Source organism: Euleptes europaea, chromosome 2 (assembly GCF_029931775.1).
Source record: "Euleptes europaea isolate rEulEur1 chromosome 2, rEulEur1.hap1, whole genome shotgun sequence".
In the NCBI taxonomy this organism is placed as follows: domain Eukaryota; kingdom Metazoa; phylum Chordata; class Lepidosauria; order Squamata; family Sphaerodactylidae; genus Euleptes; species Euleptes europaea.
In genome coordinates this window covers 127939662-127960337 of record NC_079313.1, presented here as the reverse complement: position 1 = coordinate 127960337, position 20676 = coordinate 127939662, and positions in this window count along the sequence as shown.

The window sequence follows — 20676 nt, the reverse complement described above, 5'->3', positions numbered from 1 at the left end:
TCGTTTGAGTCTAATATATTGTCCATATGGTAGATTATGTCTAAGATTCTCGTAGGTTATCCGGGCTGTGTAACCGTGGTCTTGGTATTTTCTTTCCTGACGTTTTGCCAGCAGCTGTGGCCGGCATCTTCAGAGGAGTAACACTGAAGGACAGTGTCTTTCAGTGTTACTCCTCTGTCCTTCAGTGTTACTCCTCTGAAGATGCCGGCCACAGCTGCTGGCAAAACGTCAGGAAAGAAAATACCAAGACCACGGTTACACAGCCCGGATAACCTACGAGAACCAATGAACTCTGACCATGAAAGCCTTCGACAATATTATGTCTAAGATGTTTGGGGTGGAATGAATCAAAATGTAACAAGGTGTTCCAGTCTGTAGGTTTTTAATAAATTTTTACTGCCAACTGATTAGAAGGTTTACGATAGACCAGTGTATCTAAGAAAGGTATTTGCTCTGCCTCGGATTTGCCTGTAAATTTGACAACAGATCGGGTGTTAAACTATACTAAGAAGGCAGTAAAATCAATGTCATCCAAAAAAATGAATACCAGGTCATCTATAAACCTACGGTACCCCAAAATCTGGTCTTTAAATGGGTTGTTATTATACAAAAACTTGTGTTCAAAATCTACCATAAAGATATTTGCTATAGTAGGCATGCAGGCAGAGCCCATCGTGATGCCTTGTACTTGGAGGAAAATCTGTTACCTGAACCTGAAAAAGTTATGCTCAAAGATCAATCAAATTCAAAAGAAATTGGGTCAGGGGAGGGGTTCATCAATATGTGAGGCGAGACAGTTGTGTATTATATTTCTCATTTCTTCCAATGGAACATTAGTATATAGCGACATGACATTTACAGTAGCAAGCACATAATTACTAGGAACTTGTAAATTTTCTATGTAATGGATGAAGTCACTAGTATCTTTAATGTATGATTCTGTGTCCATAGCAAACTGTCTTAAATGATGATCCACATATTTAGCTATGGGTTCCAAAATAGATTAGTCTGTTAGATTCCTTTTCATTGTATAATTGTGTAGCATATTAATATACCTTTGCACTTTGTTATATTCTTCGTGTCTGTGCTAATTTCCAAAACCTCCAGGTACTAGCTGGAGATCTCCCGCGATTACAACTGATCTCCAGCTGATAGAGATCAGTTCACCTGGAGAAAATGGCCGCTTTGGCCACTGGACTCTATGGCATTGAAGTCCCTCCCCTCCCCAAACCCCGCCCTCCTCTGGCTCCACCCCAAAAATCTGCTGCCGGTGGCAAAGAGGGACCTGGCAACCCTACCGTAGAAGGGGCTGGAAGTTGCTCAGCACTGGCTGGCAGCACACATCTTTTGTGTCAGCTCCAGTTCCCACATCTAACCCCTGCAAAGTCCCCTTTTCAACCGAATTCACAAGACTGGATACGGTTGCCCTTGGCTGTCAAACAATGGGGGACTTACTGAACTGCAGAGGAGGGAGTAGGAGGTAGAAATGGCATTGGGCAATGTGCAGAGTCACTTCTGGCTAAAAAAAAATGGCTGCTCTAGGAATCCAGCAAATATCGATGGTAAAACCTATGGGTTTTGTCAGCTGGAAGTGACATCACTCATCACCCAGCACAATTTTCCCTCCCCATTTTTTTCTCCACTGCTCATTCAAGCAGCGGTGGGGGACCAGGAAGGATCAGTAGGATGCCTTCCTCTGGAAGCAGATAAGTGGTATCCTAAAGCTGTATCCTATACGAGGATAGGAAAGAAGTTCACACATTATGAAATTCACACATTATGAGGAAAGGTTGAAGGAGCTGGGTATGTTTAGCCTGGAGAGGAGACGACTGAGAGGGGATATGGTAACCATCTTCAAGTACTTGGGCTGTCAAATAGAGGATGGTGCAGAGTTGTTTTCTGTTGCCAATGGGATGAAATTAAATCAAAAGAGTTTCCATCTAGACACTAGGAAAAATTCTCCAACAGTTAGAGCAGTTCTTCAGTGGAATAGACTTCCTTGGGAGGTGGTAAGCTCTCCTTCCCTGGAGGTTTTTAAGCAGAGGCTAGATGGCCATCTGTCAGCAATGCTGATTCCATGACCATAGGCAGATCATGAGAGGGAGGGCATCTTGGCCATCTTCTGGACATGGAGTAAGGATCACTGGGGGTGTAGTGGGGTAGTTGTGAATTTCCTGCATTGTGCAGGGGGTTGGACTAGATGACCCTGACGGTCCCTTCCAACCCTATGATCCTATGATTCTAAGTTTGCTAGAACTAATGTGAGACTAGATTCCAGGCGTCTTTCTGAAGATGAATACCTTTATGAACACTGGTGCCTGCTTTAAATAAGGATTGTGGACATGCCAAAATTGTGCAATTGAGACAATGCAAAAGTAAGTATTCACCATCGAGTTTTGTCAGATAGAATAAACTACCTGCGGACCTGAGATCTCTTAATTCCAAATGTGTGATTTCTTAGTATGAGAAGATATGACTGCAATTTGCATAGCTATGTAGATCTTCCTCTCGACTTACATATTCTCCTCGAGGGGAATTCTGCAGAGCCTAAGGGAAGTGAGTCAAGGCCCACGAGCTAAGAAAGGGATCTGATGCAGCCACAAACTGATAACCCTGGAATAGCTGAGTATTTTCCAACACTCCGAAGTTTAAGTTCATTACCTCCCACATTTTAAATATCATTATCTGCTACAATTATTATTACTAATGCTTGTAATTAATTCTCTGATTATTCACCCTTCACTCAATGAGAAATTTTACTTCATAATAAGGAAGCCTGTTCTGCTTATTAACCTCTCTCTGCTCTAACATTCCTTACACTCGTTAGCTACAAATAGAATCATCCCTGGATTTTTTGCTAATTCTTAATAGATTATGGAATTTAACTTGTATGTCACTCATACGGAATAACATGGAGCATTTGAACCACAGAGGAAGTAAAATTATACTTCTCAGAAAACTAAGCAGTCTTTAAAAACAAGTTAGGGATGATCAAGCCAAGTTAAGGGCCCTGTTCACATGCTACAGTGAATGCACGTAGATCCTGCAAGTATTCATAGAATCATAGAGTTGGAAGGGACCACCAGGGACATCTAGTCCAACCCCCTGCACAATGCAGGAAATTCCAATCTACCTCACTCCCACACCCCCAGTGACCCCTACTCCATGCCCAGAAGATGGCCAAGGTACCCTCCCTCTCATGATCTGCCTAAGGTCATACAATCAGCATTGCTGACAGATGGCCATCTAGCCTCTTCTGTGAGGGTCTCTGTCTATGTGTCTCTGCTTCCCATCACCTGCTTTGTTATCAGTGAACTCGTAAAAGCAGTTCACACCTTCTGGTCTCAGGCGCCAGGCCTGATTGCCCCTAGTATCTTCCCCCCCGCTGTTCTTCCTGTCAGTACTCCCTCAGGCCGATGCGGCCTTGGAAGTGTGATAGCTTCACCAGACTTCCTGGGACTCGTCTGATGTTTTGTATTATGCCAAGCTTGTAACTTCCCATAACAATAAGTGTGAACCCCAGTGCCCCAGTGCCCTGGAGTCAATATATTCTGTAAACCCGAATAGCCCCTCACTTGCAACTTTCTACCTGTGCCTGTCTCATCTCCTGATGTCTTCAATAAATCCTTTGTTTCTTTACCATCGTCTGAACATTTGATTTGGAGAAGCAAACTCAGAGAGAGGGGATCTCTCACATTAAGTTGCAAGTCTTTGCCTCTCGGACTGCTGCTGTACCTTTGGGGACAGAATGCAAGGTGACGAGGAAAACACCCCTACTACCCCTGTGGCACCGAAGGAACCGGTGGTGCCGGAGAAACCGGACCCCAAGGAGGAGGGTGCCAAGCCAAAGAAACCTAGGGATCCCATCCCCGACCAAGGCCGGGACGGACGTCCCCGAGGACTTTTCAACAATTGGCTGGACTCCCCCAAGGGTTGGTCTCTCTCCCGAACCGCGGCGAAGGATCGCCGATTGGCCTTCCCCAGCACGGGACTCGAAGGGGACCCGGCACGCAAGGAGGCCCTGATGGAGGAAGAACGCAAGCAGTGGCAGGAGGATCGCCAAGCTATGCAGGAGCAGATGGAGACCATGCAGCGTGCGATGGGTGAGATGGCAGCGGCCCTTGACGCACTGAAAGTGCAACCGCCCGCCGGCAATCTCCCGGACGGGGCACCGGCAGCCCCTCCCGCGCCTCCTAGCCTCCCGTCCCGTCGGGACCTGAAAGTCACGTATGACGGTTCAGGGGACCAGTTGACCTTTTTCATGGTCCAAGTGGACATTTTTATACGAGAACAAGGCCGAACCTTCACTTCCGAGGAGTCCCGGGTGCAGTACGTGGCTTCCTTACTGCAAGGGGAGGCGGCCGCCTGGATGGTGTTGCAGTATGAACTCCGCTCGCCGGTGCTGCGAACCCTGGACGAGTTTATGGTAGCACTCCGAAACCGCTTTGAGGACCCGACTCTGGGTGAGCGGGCTAAAGCCTCCCTGATGCAACTGCGCCAAGGGACCAAGTCGGTGGCGCAGTATGCAAGTGAGTTCCAGTCACTGGCCAGCCGAATCCTGGACTGGAGTGAGGCCACTTTGGTACAGTGTTTCAGGGAGGGCCTCAACCCGGACCTCCAACATTGGGCCTTTATGCAAGGGAACCCCCCGGATGTGGAAGGTTGGGTTCGCCACGCTGCCGACATCGAGAATCGCAAACAACTTCTGACCTTGTCCAAACAACGCATTGGACGAGACCCGAGACCCCGGAGCGACCGGGGCCGAGACTTCCGACTGGGGGGCAGCGGGGGTCCCTCGGCCGCTGAACGCCGCAAGCGTTTTGAGACCGGTGTCTGCCTGACCTGCGGTGGTAAGGGACACTTTGCGTCGCAATGCCCCTCTCGTTCGGGCCGTCCCAACCCCCCACGCCAAGCCCCGACCGAACCACCGAAGGCGGCTGCCGAGGACCAGCCCCGCCGCAGGAGCGGACCACCGGGCCGACGTTCCGGCGCACCCTCCGCTCTCCATGCGCGCCCCCAGGACGGGGCCTCCACTTCTACTGGCCCAACGGGGTCCCGGATTACAAGTACTACTTTTGATTCGGACGGGTCCCCGACCGCCACCACTCCTTCCCCCTCTTCCAGCGAGGAGGAGGAGTGGGAACAGCCGGCAAAAAACGCCGTCGGTCTGCTGTAGAGGGGGCTCCGCAGCAGACCGCCCCTGTTGTTGTGCAAGGAGCTCCACCGATGGTAAGCGCCCAAGAGGACAATGTATATGTGCGTGTTCACCTTTCCCTACCTATAGGGGGTCCCAGTTTAGAATTCCCCGCTTTGGTTGACTCGGGGTGTGCCCGCACCATGATTAGTGAGGACGCTGCCAAGAAACTGGGAGTCCGGCGCAAGCGGCTTCCGGGACCCCTCCGCTTTTCCCAAATGGACGGGAGTGATTTTAAACGGGGCCCGGTGACCCACAGAACTGCAGCCGTGATTATGTCCGTGGGGGAACATTGGGAACGCTTGTATTTTACCATCGCCCCTATAGTAACCCCTGTGGTGTTAGGGATGAACTGGCTACGGGGACACAACCCATCCATCGACTGGGTTGAACGGGTGCTCTCGTTTCCCGAAAACCCCTGTAGGTTACATGACAAGGAACGGGTTGTCCGGTCTCCGGCCGCCGCTGTGGTAGGGTCCCCCCCCCAGCCACCGTTCCTCCTCAACTGCCCATTGAATACTCGCAGTTCGCGGACGTCTTTGATGTTAGGGAATGTGACGAACTACCCCCCCACAGGGAGACGGACTGCGCCATCGAAATTGTGGGGGAAGGCAAACTGTCTAAAGGGAAGGTCTACCCCATGAGCCCTAGTGAAAAGGCGGTGTTACGGGACTATCTGGATGCCAACTTGGCGAGGGGTTTCATACGCCCTTCCAAGGCTCCTTATTCGGCCCCAGCCTTCTTTGTGAAGAAAAAGACGGGAGATTTAAGACTGTGCATTGACTTTCGTAGGCTAAACGCCGTCACCCAGTCTAACGCTTACCCTCTCCCTCTTATTCCCGACCTTCTAGCACAATTAAAGGAGGGCCGAATCTTCACCAAACTGGACTTAGTGGAAGCATACCACCGCATTCGCATTAAAGAAGGAGACGAACCCAAAACAGCCTTTTCCAGCTGTTTTGGAATGTTTGAGTACCTAGTCATGCCTTTCGGACTTTCGGGGGCTCCCAGTGTGTTTATGCAATTAATTAATGAAGTTTTACATGATTTGCTGTTTCGGGGGGTGGTGGTATTTCTCGATGACATCCTTATTTACTCTGAAACCATGGAGGAACATGTGCGCCTAGTGCGAGAAGTGCTCCAGCGGCTGAGGGAGCACAAACTGTATGCTAAGGTGTCCAAATGTGAGTTCCACCAACCTTCCATTACATTTCTTGGGTACGTGATTTCCCACCAAGGGTTAGAAATGGACCCCGCAAAGGTCCAGGCGGTGCGGGATTGGGAACCCCCCACTACCCGCCGCCAGCTTCAGCAGTTTTTGGGATTCGCTAACTTTTACCGCAACTTCATTCCCAACTTTGCCCAAGTTGCGCTTCCCCTCACTGCCCTGTTGCGTACCAAGGACAAGGGGGCTAGCGCCGCGCTTCCCTCAGCCCGTTTGCAATGGTCCCCCCAGTGCCAGCAAGCTTTTGAACGTTTAAAGCTGCTTTTTTCATCCGAACCCGTTTTGGCTCACCCGGATTGCACCAAGCCTTTTGTGGTGCAAGTGGATGCCTCGGATGTGGCCATGGGCGGAGCCCTATTGCAGAGGGATGAAGGGGGGCGGTTGAGACCATGCGCCTACTTCTCCAAGAAGTTTTCCCAGTCCGAAATCAACTGGGCTATTTGGGAGAAGGAGGCGGCGGCGGTCAAACATGCCCTCACCATATGGAGGCACTTTTTAGAAGGTGCCGAGCTGCCGTTTGAAGTGTGTACCGATCACAAGAATCTCGAGGCTCTCAAGGGAGCTAGAAAGCTCAACGCCAAACAAATTCGGTGGGCCCAATTCTTCGCAAAATTCCGGTTCACCCTCAAGCATGTCCCTGGCAAAGAGAATGCCCTAGCCGACGCTTTGTCACGACTTCCCCAGTATCGCAACGATTTCGATCGCCCAGTCGACTCCCTGTTCACTCCCGAGCAGCAAGGGGAGGTTCCTAGCTTAGCCGTCACTACCCGGTCCCAAGCCCAACAACCAGAGACCCCCCCTACGCTCAAAGGCATCCCGGAAGCCTTCCAACAGCGGCTCTGGGACGCCTCCTTACAGGAGGAGGAGCACCATCTCCTCCCCACTGGCTTGGAACGATCCAACACCTGGTGGGTGCAAGGGGGAAAACTATATGTCCCATCCTCCCTTCGTAAAGAGGTATTGGGACTTGTACATGGTGCCAGGTTGGCGGGTCATTTTGGTTTCATAAAAACTCTTCACCTGGTACGGAGGCAGTTTTGGTGGCCCGGTATGAGATCCGATGTAGAGCTGTATGTGCGCAGCTGCCCCACATGCGCCACAGCTAAAAGACGGATGGGAAAACCCCCAGGGCTTCTCAAACCGCTTGAGAACCCCTCCCGTCCCTGGGAAGTCATCGCCATGGATTTTATCACCGACCTACCTCCAAGTCGGGGAAAGACGGTTCTCTGGGTAATCACGGACCTCTTTTCCAAACAGGTCCATTTCGTTCCATGTGCAGGTCTTCCTTCAGCCCAGGGCTTGGCTAAGCTGTTCGTCACACACGTCCTCAGGCTACACTCGATCCCGAGGAAGGTCCTCTCCGACCGGGGGGTCCAGTTTGTTGCCAAATTTTGGCGAGCCTTCCTAAAGCTAATGGGGGTGGAGGAACAGGGCCTTTCTTCCGCCTATCACCCCCAAACGGATGGTCAAACTGAACGAGTAAACGCGGTGGTAGAATGTTATTTGCGTTGCTATGTAAATTTCCACCAGGACGACTGGGTCGACCTGCTGCCATTTGCCGAATATGCGTACAACAATGCGCCTCATTCCTCTACCGGCTTTAGTCCCTTCCAAGTAATATACGGGACGGAATTCGGTCCTTTCGGTTCCGCTCCCGTCACGCCAGAGCTCCAGTCCACCCCTGATCTTCAGGAGTGGATTCAGGTAGTCAAATCTACCTGGCCATGGCTGCTCAAGAATCTTGAGAGGGCAAAAAGCAAGTACAAGGAACAGGCAGACAAACACCGGTCTCCGGGATGGGAACTTAAGGTGGGAGAGCAAGTCTATCTGTCCACTAAAAACCTCCGCTCTCTGCGTCCCTGCAAAAAATTGAGCGACCGTTATGTGGGACCTTTCCCCATTACCAGAGTAATCAACGAGGTTACCGTGGAACTGGAACTCCCAAAGACCCTCAAGGGGGTCCATCCAGTCTTTCATATAAGCCTCCTCAAACCTTATGTGCCAGCTCCCCAGTTCCACCCCCCTCCCGCACACGAGATTCCTACCGTGGTAGGGGGGGATACCCATTTGGAAATATCCAAGGTTTTAGATTCCAAATGGAAGAAAGGGAAACTGTTTTACTTTGTTCGTTGGAAAAACCTTGGGTCCGCTCACGACGAGTGGGTGGCCGCACCCCACATGGCGGCCCCTCGCTTGATCCGAGAATTCCACCTCGCTTATCCAGATAAGCCTCGCCCTCTCGAGGACCCTGGAGGGGGGCCTTAAGGGGGGCAGAATGTGAGGGTCTCTGTCTATGTGTCTCTGCTTCCCATCACCTGCTTTGTTATCAGTGAACTCGTAAAAGCAGTTCACACCTTCTGGTCTCAGGCGCCAGGCCTGATTGCCCCTAGTATCTTCCCCCCCGCTGTTCTTCCTGTCAGTACTCCCTCAGGCCGATGCGGCCTTGGAAGTGTGATAGCTTCACCAGACTTCCTGGGACTCGTCTGATGTTTTGTATTATGCCAAGCTTGTAACTTCCCATAACAATAAGTGTGAACCCCAGTGCCCCAGTGCCCTGGAGTCAATATATTCTGTAAACCCGAATAGCCCCTCACTTGCAACTTTCTACCTGTGCCTGTCTCATCTCCTGATGTCTTCAATAAATCCTTTGTTTCTTTACCATCGTCTGAACATTTGATTTGGAGAAGCAAACTCAGAGAGAGGGGATCTCTCACATCTTCTTAAAAAACTCTAGGGAAGGAGAGCTCACCACCTCCCGAGAAAGCCAGTTCCACTGAGGAACCGCTCACATCTGGTTTTGGTGCTCATCTGTTTGTAAGAAAGAGTCAATGCGTGCTCACTTGACAATGAAACCAGGAACCAGTGGCTGAATATATGTGAGGTTTCAATCATACGTTCATCTGTACATTTGTTGAATGTAATATGAGAATTACTCAACACACGTATAAAGAAAAAAATAAGTGTACACTGTACTCAGGTTGTACATGCGTTCATTGTAATTTGAGAACTGGGCTCATGTCTTTCGGGGTGCAATCTTAAGTATGTCTGCTGAGAAGTAATTTCCATTTTATTCACTGGGGTTTACTCCCAAGACAAAGTTCTTGGAATTGCAGCCTTAAATCTTACTGAAATAGTGGCAAGGGATCTAAATGTTTCTCCAACCAAATCAAATGGAATCAGGATGCTTAACTTTAGCTGGATCATGCCCACTAGAAGCAAGCTTTGGAGAACTTAGTTTAGAAGTTCAGAGACAAAGGTCATTTATGCATGGTCGCTTTAACCTCCTTTATTCCCTGTTTTAGCCAGGATCAAATTTTTCAGTATGTACATTACCTCTTTTCTTGGAAGCTCAACGCTGTTTCAACACAAAATGAACCCAGCCTTTCCCATTCCTCTTCTGGCCTGAATTAAATTGTTCATCCTGGCTCATTCCGGAGTCACAGAGCGAGCATACTGCATTAGGGGGAAACACAGAAGATTGGCTTCTCTCACAGCCAATCCCAAAGCAGTGTGTAAAGAGATGGGGATTCAAGTGCTTCCTGCTACCTCTGAGCTCTTTCTGAGCAAAAGAAAAGCTTTTTTAAAACGAGGCTTGGATTTCTCTCCCGCCCTTCCTTTCAGATTGCTCCGTTGTTGTTTTTTGTTGTTGTTCTTAATTTTTTTTTTTTATGCAGCAGTTGGGTTTGGGGGGAAGGAAATCTTCTCTCATGGTAAACCAATTACAGAGCAGCATTTAAAGGGGTAGGACTTGAGTTGAGCTTGGGAGGCTGCTTTTCTGTATTCGTGGTCCGATTAGCACACAGTTTCGTCCCTGATCATTCAAGCTAATGCATACTGTTTCCCCCGACCCGGGTTACTTTAATGTGCAATGAACCCTGGTCTAAGCAGGAAGATCCTGTCCATGAATAAAAGACCAAAAACTACAAGATATGAGTTTTAACAAGCCAAGTCTGGGTTCCCCAGACCCAACTTGTTTTTCCTGAAGCCACATGGCACTATGGGGAACAGCATTTTAAAAGTCTGCGGGACCCAATTCAGCCCAGAACTGTGGGCTGGGGGCTCCTTCCTCCCCTCCATATCATTTTCCTGAGCCACAGCCCTGGAGGGAGTCACTTGCCCCATTTATGAGTGGTACATGCACAGAATACTGCAGCCAGCTACCTCCTCTTGAAGCAATGTCCTGCCTTTTCTTCTTTGTGGAGCAGCTCTGAAGTTCTAGCAATCTGCTGCTCTTCCATTTGTGATTTCTAGATTTTGTATTGAAACACAACATTCTGCATGTGCACTGAGCTGCCACTAGGGCTGTCAATTCGGTTCGGCCCGAACTGAAAAGCAGCCGAATTTCCCCTGATTCGATGGTTTTTAGTTCGGGAGGAACCGAACTCAAAACTGGCGGGCAACCGGGGGGCCCGAATTCAGCGAGTTTGGGAGTTCGCGAATAAATTCGGCAAATTCGGCCATCAGTAAGCAGCATAACCGTCAGTAAGCAGCATTCTCCTCCCCCGGCCAATCGGTGGGCAAGCTGGGTCTTCTGGCCAATCAGTCAGGATTGAGTACTGGAGGAATCAGCTGATGTGCAGCCCGGCCAGGGAGAGAGAAAGCGAAATCCTCGTGTGTGTGTGTGGGTGCTTGTGCACATTTGCTCCTTTCTGTGGCTGCAGGGGGCGTATTTTTTGGGGTACAGACACAAAACTTTAACTGGAGCTTCAGATGAAGCTTCTTAAGATACCCCCCAAGTTTTGTAAACATTGGGTCAGGGGGTCCCGAGATATGGGCTCCCCCCTTTTTCTTTCCATGGCTGCAGGGGGCGCATTTTTGGGGGTACAGATCCCAAACTTTGAGCGGAGTTTCAGACCAGTGTTCTTAAGATACCCCCCAAGTTTTGTAAACATTGGGTCAGGGGGTCTCGAGATATGGGCTCTCCCCCTTTTCCCTCCCCCCTTTTTCCATTTATGTGGCTGCAGGGGGCGCTTTTTTGGGGATATAGCCTCCAAACTTTTAGCATAGCTTCAGTCAATTATTCTTAAGATACTACCCAAGTTTTGTAAAGATGGGTTCAGTGGGGGCAGAAATATCGCCTCCCCCCTTTTCTCTTTCCATGGCTGCAGGGGGCGCATTTTTGGGGGTGCAGATCCCAAACTTTGAGCGGAGTTTCAGACCAGTGTTCTTAAGATACCCCCCAAGTTTTGTGAACATTGGGTCAGGGGGTCCCGAGATATGGGCTTTCCCCTTTCCCCTTTCCCCTTTTCCCTATTGGGATGAAAGGATCAGCCGATCCTGTGCATCTCCAGAGCAAACGTTCCGTGCCTAATTGGAATCATCTTGGATTACAAGTCCTCTTCAGCCCCTCTTGATGGAACAGAAGACAGCCACAGTAAGACCCCTTTGGGGGCTTTAATCTATAATTTTTCTCCTGTGTATGTGTGTGTGTGGGGGGGAAAGCAGAGTCTGTGTGTGTGTGGGGAGGGAGCAGTTTCTGTGGGTGGGGGGGAAGCCAAAGGGGGCTTTCGTCGGTTCTGCCTGGGGTGTGTGTTCCTCCTCGAGTCTCTCGCTCCCTGGTTTGAGGGGGGAGGTTTCAGTTGTGTGTTGCAAAGGTGTTGTTTTACAAGGTTGTGTTGTTTTGCAGTTGTTTTGCGAATTTCTCAGCTGTTGTAGGGGCTGGGAGCTTTGTGCGTGGGCGGCAAGCTCTGCTGAGAGATGCACATTAAGGGTGGGGGGACCCCTTTCAGGGCCCATATCTCAGCCCCCCCGACCCAATCTTTACAAAACCTGGGGAGTCTTTCAATAAACGTCCTTTGAAGCTCTGCCGAAAGTTTGGGACCTCTAACCCCAAAAATGCCCCCCCCCAGAGCCGCGGAAAGGCGCGATTGTGTTTTTAATGGCTTTATTCGGCCGAATTTTTTCCCCGTACTTTGAATTCCTGCCGAATTGAACGGATCCGAAGTGGGGGAGTTCGGACTTTGGCACGTACCGAACCCACAAAGGGCCAAATTTGGCCGAATCCGAACTTTACCGAATTTTTTTTCTGACAGCCCTAGCTGCCACTTCCTTTCATTTGTTTGGATCTCCCCCCCCCACTCATTTCTTTACATTGCTGCTTTCCCCATCTGTAGGGCTGCCAACCTCCATGTGGTGGCTGGAGATCTCTCGCTATTACAACAACTGATCTCCAGCTGATAGAAATCAGTTCCCCTGGAGAAAATGCCCCCTTTGGCAATTGGACTCTATGGCATTGAAGTCCCTCCCCTCCCCAAACCCTGCCCTCCTCAGGCTCAGCCCCCAAAATCTCCAGGTAGTCCCAACCCAGAGCTGGAAACCCTACCTATCCAGGTTGCCAACAGAAACTTTCACCCATTTGAACCTGCCTAAGTCTTGGATATAAGTGTTTACGTGTATTCTTATTAGCCATAAGTGCCACCGTGGTTGTTTTACCTAAGCCTTGGAATTGGCTGATGGCAGGGAACCCATCCTCTTGATCTGACTTGAGGTTACCGGACACATTTGAGAGGGCTGGTTTAGCCGTTGTTCCCAAGGGGCTGGATGTAGACTAAATTTTCTGTTCACTGAAGGCACTTCTCTCAGTGGAACGGAACATTCCTACCTCCGCTGCCCCTCAATCTCCCCAAAATGCTGTTCCTGAGTCACCGGGAACTATCAGAAACCTCATGAGAGGCAAATTGAGGGTCTGCAGAAGGAAGAGGGAATTTGTAGAATCTGTAGTATCACTAGGGTTGCCAACCTCCAGGTGGTGGCTGGAGTTCCCCCGCTATTACAACAGATCTCCAGGCAACAGAAAATGGCCACTTTGGAGGGTGGCCTCTAAGGCATTATACCCTACTGAGGTATCTCACCTCCCCAAACCTTGCCCTTCCCAGTCTCCACCCCCCAAATCTCCAGGTATTTCCCAACCCAGAGCTGGCAACACTAAGTATTACTCCACAATTAGCGGAAAAATTCATCCAGATACAACCCAGGATGTGGAGCTCTTTGTCTCCAATGTCCATCTGATTCCTCTCCTTTTTAGCTTTCTAGCATTGTCTGAAAACTTGTTTTTCCCCCCCCAGGTGGTCTTTAAAACTGGATGAGATTTACATTTTCTGATACTAAGTGGTAGTTGGCGAGGGGGGGGCTGTCGGCACTGATGCAAGTTCCTTTTGAATGTGACTAATTGCAAATTTTTATTCTTCCCTTAATGCTGTGCTTTAATTTGTAATTACCTTTCTTTGCAAGGCACCTTGAGTGCTTGTCAAAGCAGAAAGGCAGGATATACATTGATAGCTGATTAGTAGAAAGAGCCACCTACTGGTCCAACACACGATGCGAAAACAGGCAGCATTTAGGAAATTCGAAAGCCCTCAGCAGACGTTTCATTGCTTTCCCACAAACTGGGAGTCCCCCAGCCGCACATATTGGGAAGAAGTATCCACATACCTTCGTACCTTCGGGACCGCCTCTCCTGGTACACCCACCAATAGGGTTGCCAGGTGCCCGGTGGTGGCGGGCAAACCCCCAGCAAATCACCCCTCTGCCCGCCGACCAGCTGAGGGTCGTCGGGCAAACGTGCACACGCGTAAATACCATGGCACGTCGGTGCTGCCTCGCGAGGGGCCTTTTACCACTCAACTAAGTTTGAGTGGTATAAGGTCCCTCACGAGGCGGCACTTCCGGTTAACCGGAAGTGATGCGCACGTGCGTTCGCGCGCGTGTGATCCCCTGAGCTCTGCCCCAAAAGCCTCCCACTGGAGGAGAGGGGGGACCTGGCCACCCTACCCCCCAAAGAGCTCTACACTCCACTGGTAATAATCTGCTGGTGGTTCTCAGCCTGAAGAGTGTGCGGCTGTCCTCAACAAGGGCCGGGGCTTTTTCAGCCCCGGCCCTGGCTTGGTGGAATAGTCTTCCTAGTGACGCCAGGGCCCTGCAGGACCTTAAGGAGTTCCACAGGGCCTGTAAAACAGAGGTATTCCCCCAGGCCTATAATGGAGGGCAGCCACATGTTTATCCATCATTACTGGCCTCCCCATCCTCCCCCCCCCCCACTTTTGACACCTGTGGAGGATTGACCTGCTGAAACCCAGTTACACTGTGGCATCTGAGTTGTTTTTAACACCACCTGGTTTATGGTTGTAATATAATGTTTTACTAGGGTTGCCAACCTCCAGGTACTATTCAACATAGTAAATCCAACTGTAATTTTTTTGACTACAACCTCTAGGTACTAGCTGGAGATCTCCTGCTATTACAACCGATCTCCAGCCGATAGAGATCAGTTCCCCTGGATAAAATGGCTGCTTTAGCAATTGGACTCTATGGCATTGAAGTCTCTCCCCTCTCCAAACCCCACCCTCCTTAGGCGCCACCCCCAAAACCTCCCGCCGGTAGTGAAGAGGGACCTGGCAACCCTAATCCAGTCAGATGGTCAGCTGCTGCTCTCTAATCTTCGTGTAAAGGGGAAACCCCCTCCTAACCCCTGTAAGGGAAGGAAACATCCAATTAGCTTGAAGTACCGTTTGGCCACTCAGCTGCAAAATTAAGCAGGGCAGGAGCTCAATTCCCCTGCTCTGAATTCAGCCCTGAATCCTTGTTACTGTCAGCCTCTTTGAACGAGGCAGGGAGCTTTAATCACCCAGTGGGTGATTAAAACAAACCCAGTTCACCAGATTAGTGTCCACCGCTCATGTGAAGGAGTGGAGAATCAAACCCCGTTCTCCAGATCAGAGTCCACTGCTCCAAACCACCGCTCTTATAATAATAGAATAATAATGATAATTGAAAATCCCTGCACTGCCCTATTTACAGAAGGCGGTGACTGCTCCTGATACATGCAGCCAGTGGGTTCCCAGTTTTCCTGAACAGAACGGAATGGGGTGTCTGCAGTGAGATGAAGGTGGTGGGGTAACAGAATTGTGAGCTGAGTTTCTTCCTCTTAAGGGTCTGAGGGCCAGACCAGATGGGACATTGCGCCATTTTTGAATGGATCTTCCCTTCCATTTTTACGATAGTTGCACAAGGCCCCAATTTGGAGTGGGGACATAGTTTGATGTGGCTTGCACATAGGCAAAACATGCTCAGCACTGCCACCAAAGCCTGGTTTGCAAATCTGTTTCAAAGCATGGCTTGGAGGCCAAGACCACTGATAAACAGCATGGTGCCGTGTTTCAGATGAGAATCTGAGAGACCCAAGCTCGAATCCCCTCTCTGCCATGGAAGGTCTCTGGGAGACATTGGGCCAGTCACACACTAACTTTTTTTATACCCCGATTTTCTCTACCTTCAATGAGACTCAAAGTGGCTTACAGCTACCTTCCCTTCCTTTCCCCACAGCAGCCACCTTGGGAGGTAGGTGGGGCTGAGAGAACTGTGACTAGCCCAAGATCACCCAGCATGCTTCATGTGGAGGAGGAGAGGGGAATCAAACCCGGATCACCAGATTAGAGTCCACCGCTCATGTGGAGGAGTGGGGAATGAAACCCGGTTCACCAGATTAGAGTCCACCACTCTTAACCACTACACCACACTGGTTAAGGGTTGTTGTGAGGATAAAATGGATGAGAAGTGTATGTTATAAACTTCATTGGGGTCTCCATTGGGGAGAAAGTGGGTATAAACTAAGCAAATGAATAGATACACCATGATTTGCCAGTTTGGTTAAAGATAACTAGGAAGTGGAAGAGGGAGCACCTGAAGAGGGTCATTTATGCATGGTAGTTTTTCCTGAGGTTGGTTGCTCACTGGACCCACACTCTCCTGTTGGGAATCTATGCACCAGCAGTCTACAAGCTGAAATCAAGTCCCACCCCTTTAAATGCTGCTTTGTAATTGGCTTACTTGTAGAGCTTACTGTGAGAAAAAATTCCAACCCAATTGCCACATAAAAAAGCATTTTAAGAACAACAACGGAACAATCTGAAAGAAGGGTGGGGGAAGAAATTCAAGCCTCGGTTTTAAAAAGCCTTTCTTTTGCTCAGAATGAGCTCCCAGGAAGCAGTCAGTATTTGAATCCCCGCCTCTGGACATGCTGTTTTGTAACTGGCTGTGAGAGAAACCAAGGTTGCATGTCCTGCACTTTTCCTTATGTGTGTGGGGATTTCACTTGGGCTTTGCTCAGGGAAGATGGAAGAGTCGGGTTAACAGAGGAATGGGAAGACCTGGACATTGCGAGGGCTGGCGGCGAGGTCATCTCTAATGGACAGAAAACTCAATCATAACTCTAAGGAACAACCAAGACAGACCGGGGGTGAACATGAGTGAAAGTACCCATGCATAAACGACCTATGGCATCTCCCCAATATTCTGAACCATGTTTTGGTGGATTGGTTTCACGACACCTGAACCAGGGCTCTGTTGAAGGTATCAAGAACTACACAACGCAGCAGTTTCCTTTGCATTTCTCTCATCTTAACTTCTTTCAATACAGCAAACCATTGTTCCCTTTGTTTCCCCCTTTTTTTTCAATGCCCCCATTAAGATCCTTTTCTCAAAGTTAAACCTTTCCAGTTTCGCAAGCGCTTTCTTATGAGGCACTAGAAATCAATGTGGTTTTTTTTTTTTTGTGATGATGAAGCAGGAATGTGAGCTAATCAAAAGTGAATGGGTCTCTGGTGTTTTTTGGCACTGCGATCATTGCAGTTTTGCTCGACAATGTATTAAAAATTGAATTTTTTAACTAGTATCATTAAACCCCCTGCGAGCGCCATCCCATCAGTTCCTTTTCATGATTGATGCTTGGGTTTGTTTCAGAGGGGAAAATAAAGAGAGAGAGAGAAAGCAAACCCAACACGTGTGAATTAAATGAAATTTACAGCTAATATCGGGGTAGCGTTGTAAATGGGCCCACCTTCTGTTTTCCGTTAAATTAGCTTCCATTAATGCTAATTCATGCACGCTCAAAAGATAATGCAATCCGCAATATATGCACAAAATCTGCATTATTTGTTGATACAAGACTACTTGTCCTTGGGCTTAAGTAATAAGCAGCACTTTTCATTCAGAAGAGAGGCTTCATTATTTCTCCATCTATCTGAAAATTATATTGCGTACTAACATTTTAGAATGCGCATTTATCAGCGTTATTTTCTCTACTGGCAGGTCACCCTGCTGTCTAGTAAAAAACAAAAAGCAAAACAAACACCCTGTCTTTATCTTCCCAATACAAAACATGTGCTGAGCCAGTTGGCTTTGTGGATATAAAATAGGGTTGCCAACCTCCAGGTACTAGCTGGAGATCTCCTGTTATTACAACTGATCGCCAGCCGATAGAGATCAGTTCCCCTGGAGAAAATGGCCGCTTTGGCAATTGGACTCTATGGCATTGAAGTCCCACCTCTCCCCAAAGCCTGCCCTCATCAGGCTCCGCCCCAAAACCTCCTACCAGGTGTGAAGAGGGACCTGGCAACCCTAATATAAACTCATGTAGCAATCCCCTGTTGAGTACATTTTTGTGTATTTATATTCTGAAATTCTGAAACAAAGACATAGGAGAATATAGTGACATTACCTCAGATGTGGGCCTTGGGACTGTTCACATCTCTCATTAGGGTTGCCAACCTCCAGGTGGTGGGGGAGAAACAGGCACCTCTATACTAATACCAAAGGTTAGGAAAATAGTATAGGAGCGAAGAACATTTACAAACAAGGTGCAATTTATGTAAGCTACTGAGACACCTATATACATACAATGTACAAACACAAGTAACCACACTATAACCAACACACAGTATGTACAAAATATACAATCAAAGGGCAAAAAGTCTTTCAAAGGTCTCAGCAGAGTACCAAGTAAGTAATGAGTTCAAGTTCAATATTCAAGATGAATGAGAAGCCACAATCTTCAATAGGATACGGCCGTTTCAAATTCACAATAATGTAGAATCCTTCTTCAGTCCTTCCTGTATTTTAAAATGGCAGTACATAGTCATATACTCTAGATTACAGCTGTTCAAGATACAAAGTTAAATGAATAAAACATACTTACAGAGAATTGCTTCTAAAGAGTGTATAGTCATACACAATCATTTTCATATCCCACACAGGGTAAGTATAAATCAGGTTACTATAAGACGTCCAAAAGGTACTTCACATCATGCAGCATTAGAGAATTAGAAACTAGCTAGCAGCTATGTAGTAAACCCAGGTGTGCGTCATTACAGTCAGATCTGAAACGAAAGCCAGACCTTGCCACTGGCATGCATGTATCTTAAAGGGGACAAGAGTATTTTAGAGGAAGCATGTCAGAACCTCCAGGTGGTGGCTGGAGATCTCCCGCTATTACAACGAACTGATCTCTAGGTGATAGAGATCAGTTCCCCTGGAGAAAATGGCTGCTTTGGCCATTGGACTCTATGGCATTGAAGTCCTTCCCCTTCCCAAGCCCCACCTTCCTCAGGCTCCACCCCTCAAATCTCCAGGTAATTCCCAACCCAGAACTGGCAACCCTATCTGTCATTCATTCCATTACCTTGAGGTATTAGTGCCAGAGAGCCAATGCGGTGTAGAGTTAATGTGTCGGACTAGGATTTGGGAAACCCAGGTTCGAATCCCCACTCTGCCATGGAAACTTGCTGGGTGACCTTGAGCCAGTCACACACTCTTAACTCTGACCCTGGCAAGTAGTTGGATGGAACCCGTTGGTTCTGGTCCGACCTTTTAGGGCAACAGAAAACAACTCGGCACCATCTTCTATATGACAGCCTTTCAAGTACTTGAAGATGGTTATCATATCCCCACTCAGTCTTTTCCTTTTCAGGCTAAACATACCTAGCTCCTTCAACCTTTCCTCATAGGATTTCATCTCCAGACCCCTCACCATCTTTGTTGCCCTCCTCTGGACACGTTCCAGCTTATCTACATCTTTCTTAAATTGTGGTGCCCAAAAGTGAACACAATACTCTAGGTGAGGTCTAACCAGAGCGGAGTAAAGCAATACCATCACTTCACATGATCTGGATACTATACTTCTGTTGATGCAGCCCAAGATTCCATTTGCCTTTTTAGCTACCGCATCACACTGCTCACTCATGTTCAGTGTTTGGTCTGCTAAGACCCCAAGATCCTTTTCACACACACTACTGCTCAGACAAGTCTCCCCCATCCTATAATTATGCATTTGATTTTTCCTACCTAAATGCAGAACTTTACATTTATCTCTGTTGAAATGCATTCAAGGAATACCAGGGACATGACGTGGAGGTAGGGAACAGAAAACCACCTCTGAATGTCTCTTGCCTTGAAAACCCTCCGGGGTTACCATAGGTCAGCTGTCACTTGACGGCATTTACCTCCAAGTCCAGAATTCATAATTGTCATCTTGAAGCTAGATTACTATGGACAGCTATATAATGGACTTCCTTTGATGACTGTTCAAAAGCCTGAGTTGCACTGAACCATGTGCTCCACCTCCTGGACACTGACAGGGCAGAGGCCCAAACAGGGGGTGTCTTTCGTGGATTGACACTCCTTTTCCAATACGCACCCTGTGGCAGGCTGGGGCACCCGAGGGCTTTGCCAAGTGGCTGAAGTCACAACAGTGGGAGAAGTGCAAGGGTTAAACCAGTGGGACGGGTTTGGCCCCATAGCCACAATATTGGATGCCGCTGGCTGGTGGGCATGGCTGTGGCACTGAGCGGAGAGGGTGGTGTCTGAGATGGGTAGGGTTGCCACCTCCAAGTTGGGAAACAACTGGATATTTTGGGGGTGGAGCCTGAGGAGGGCCGGGTTTGGAGAGGGAGGGACTTCAATGCCATAGCGTCCAATTGCCAAAGCAGCCATTTTCTCCAGGTGAACTGATCTCTATCGGCTGGAGATCAGTTGTAATAGGAGATCTTCAGCTACTACCTGGAGGTTGGCAACCCTAACCTGAAGTCTCTTTGCTTTTCTTGGGGTACGTGGACACCTGGCCCCTCCCAAACCTCCTGAGAGCACCCACACTCCTTCCTCCCTACACTGGACCAAAATTCCTGTATTGTGCAGAGGGATGGACTAGATGACCCTGGTGGTCCCTTCCAATTCTATGAGTCTATGATTCTACGGCCCAAACCTACACATATGCTTCCCATATAAGAGGGTTTTTGTTGGGGGGGGGAGGTCTACAAAATGTACAGCCATTCAAAGTAAAAGCAAGAAGCATTTTTCTCTATAATTTGGCTTCGTGACATCATCATGTAGTTTAATCTAATTATCTGAGTGATGATGTGACATCATCACATTGCCTGTGTGACCCCCCCCCCCCCCACTGGCTGGAATTGCCTCAAGAAGAAGCCTG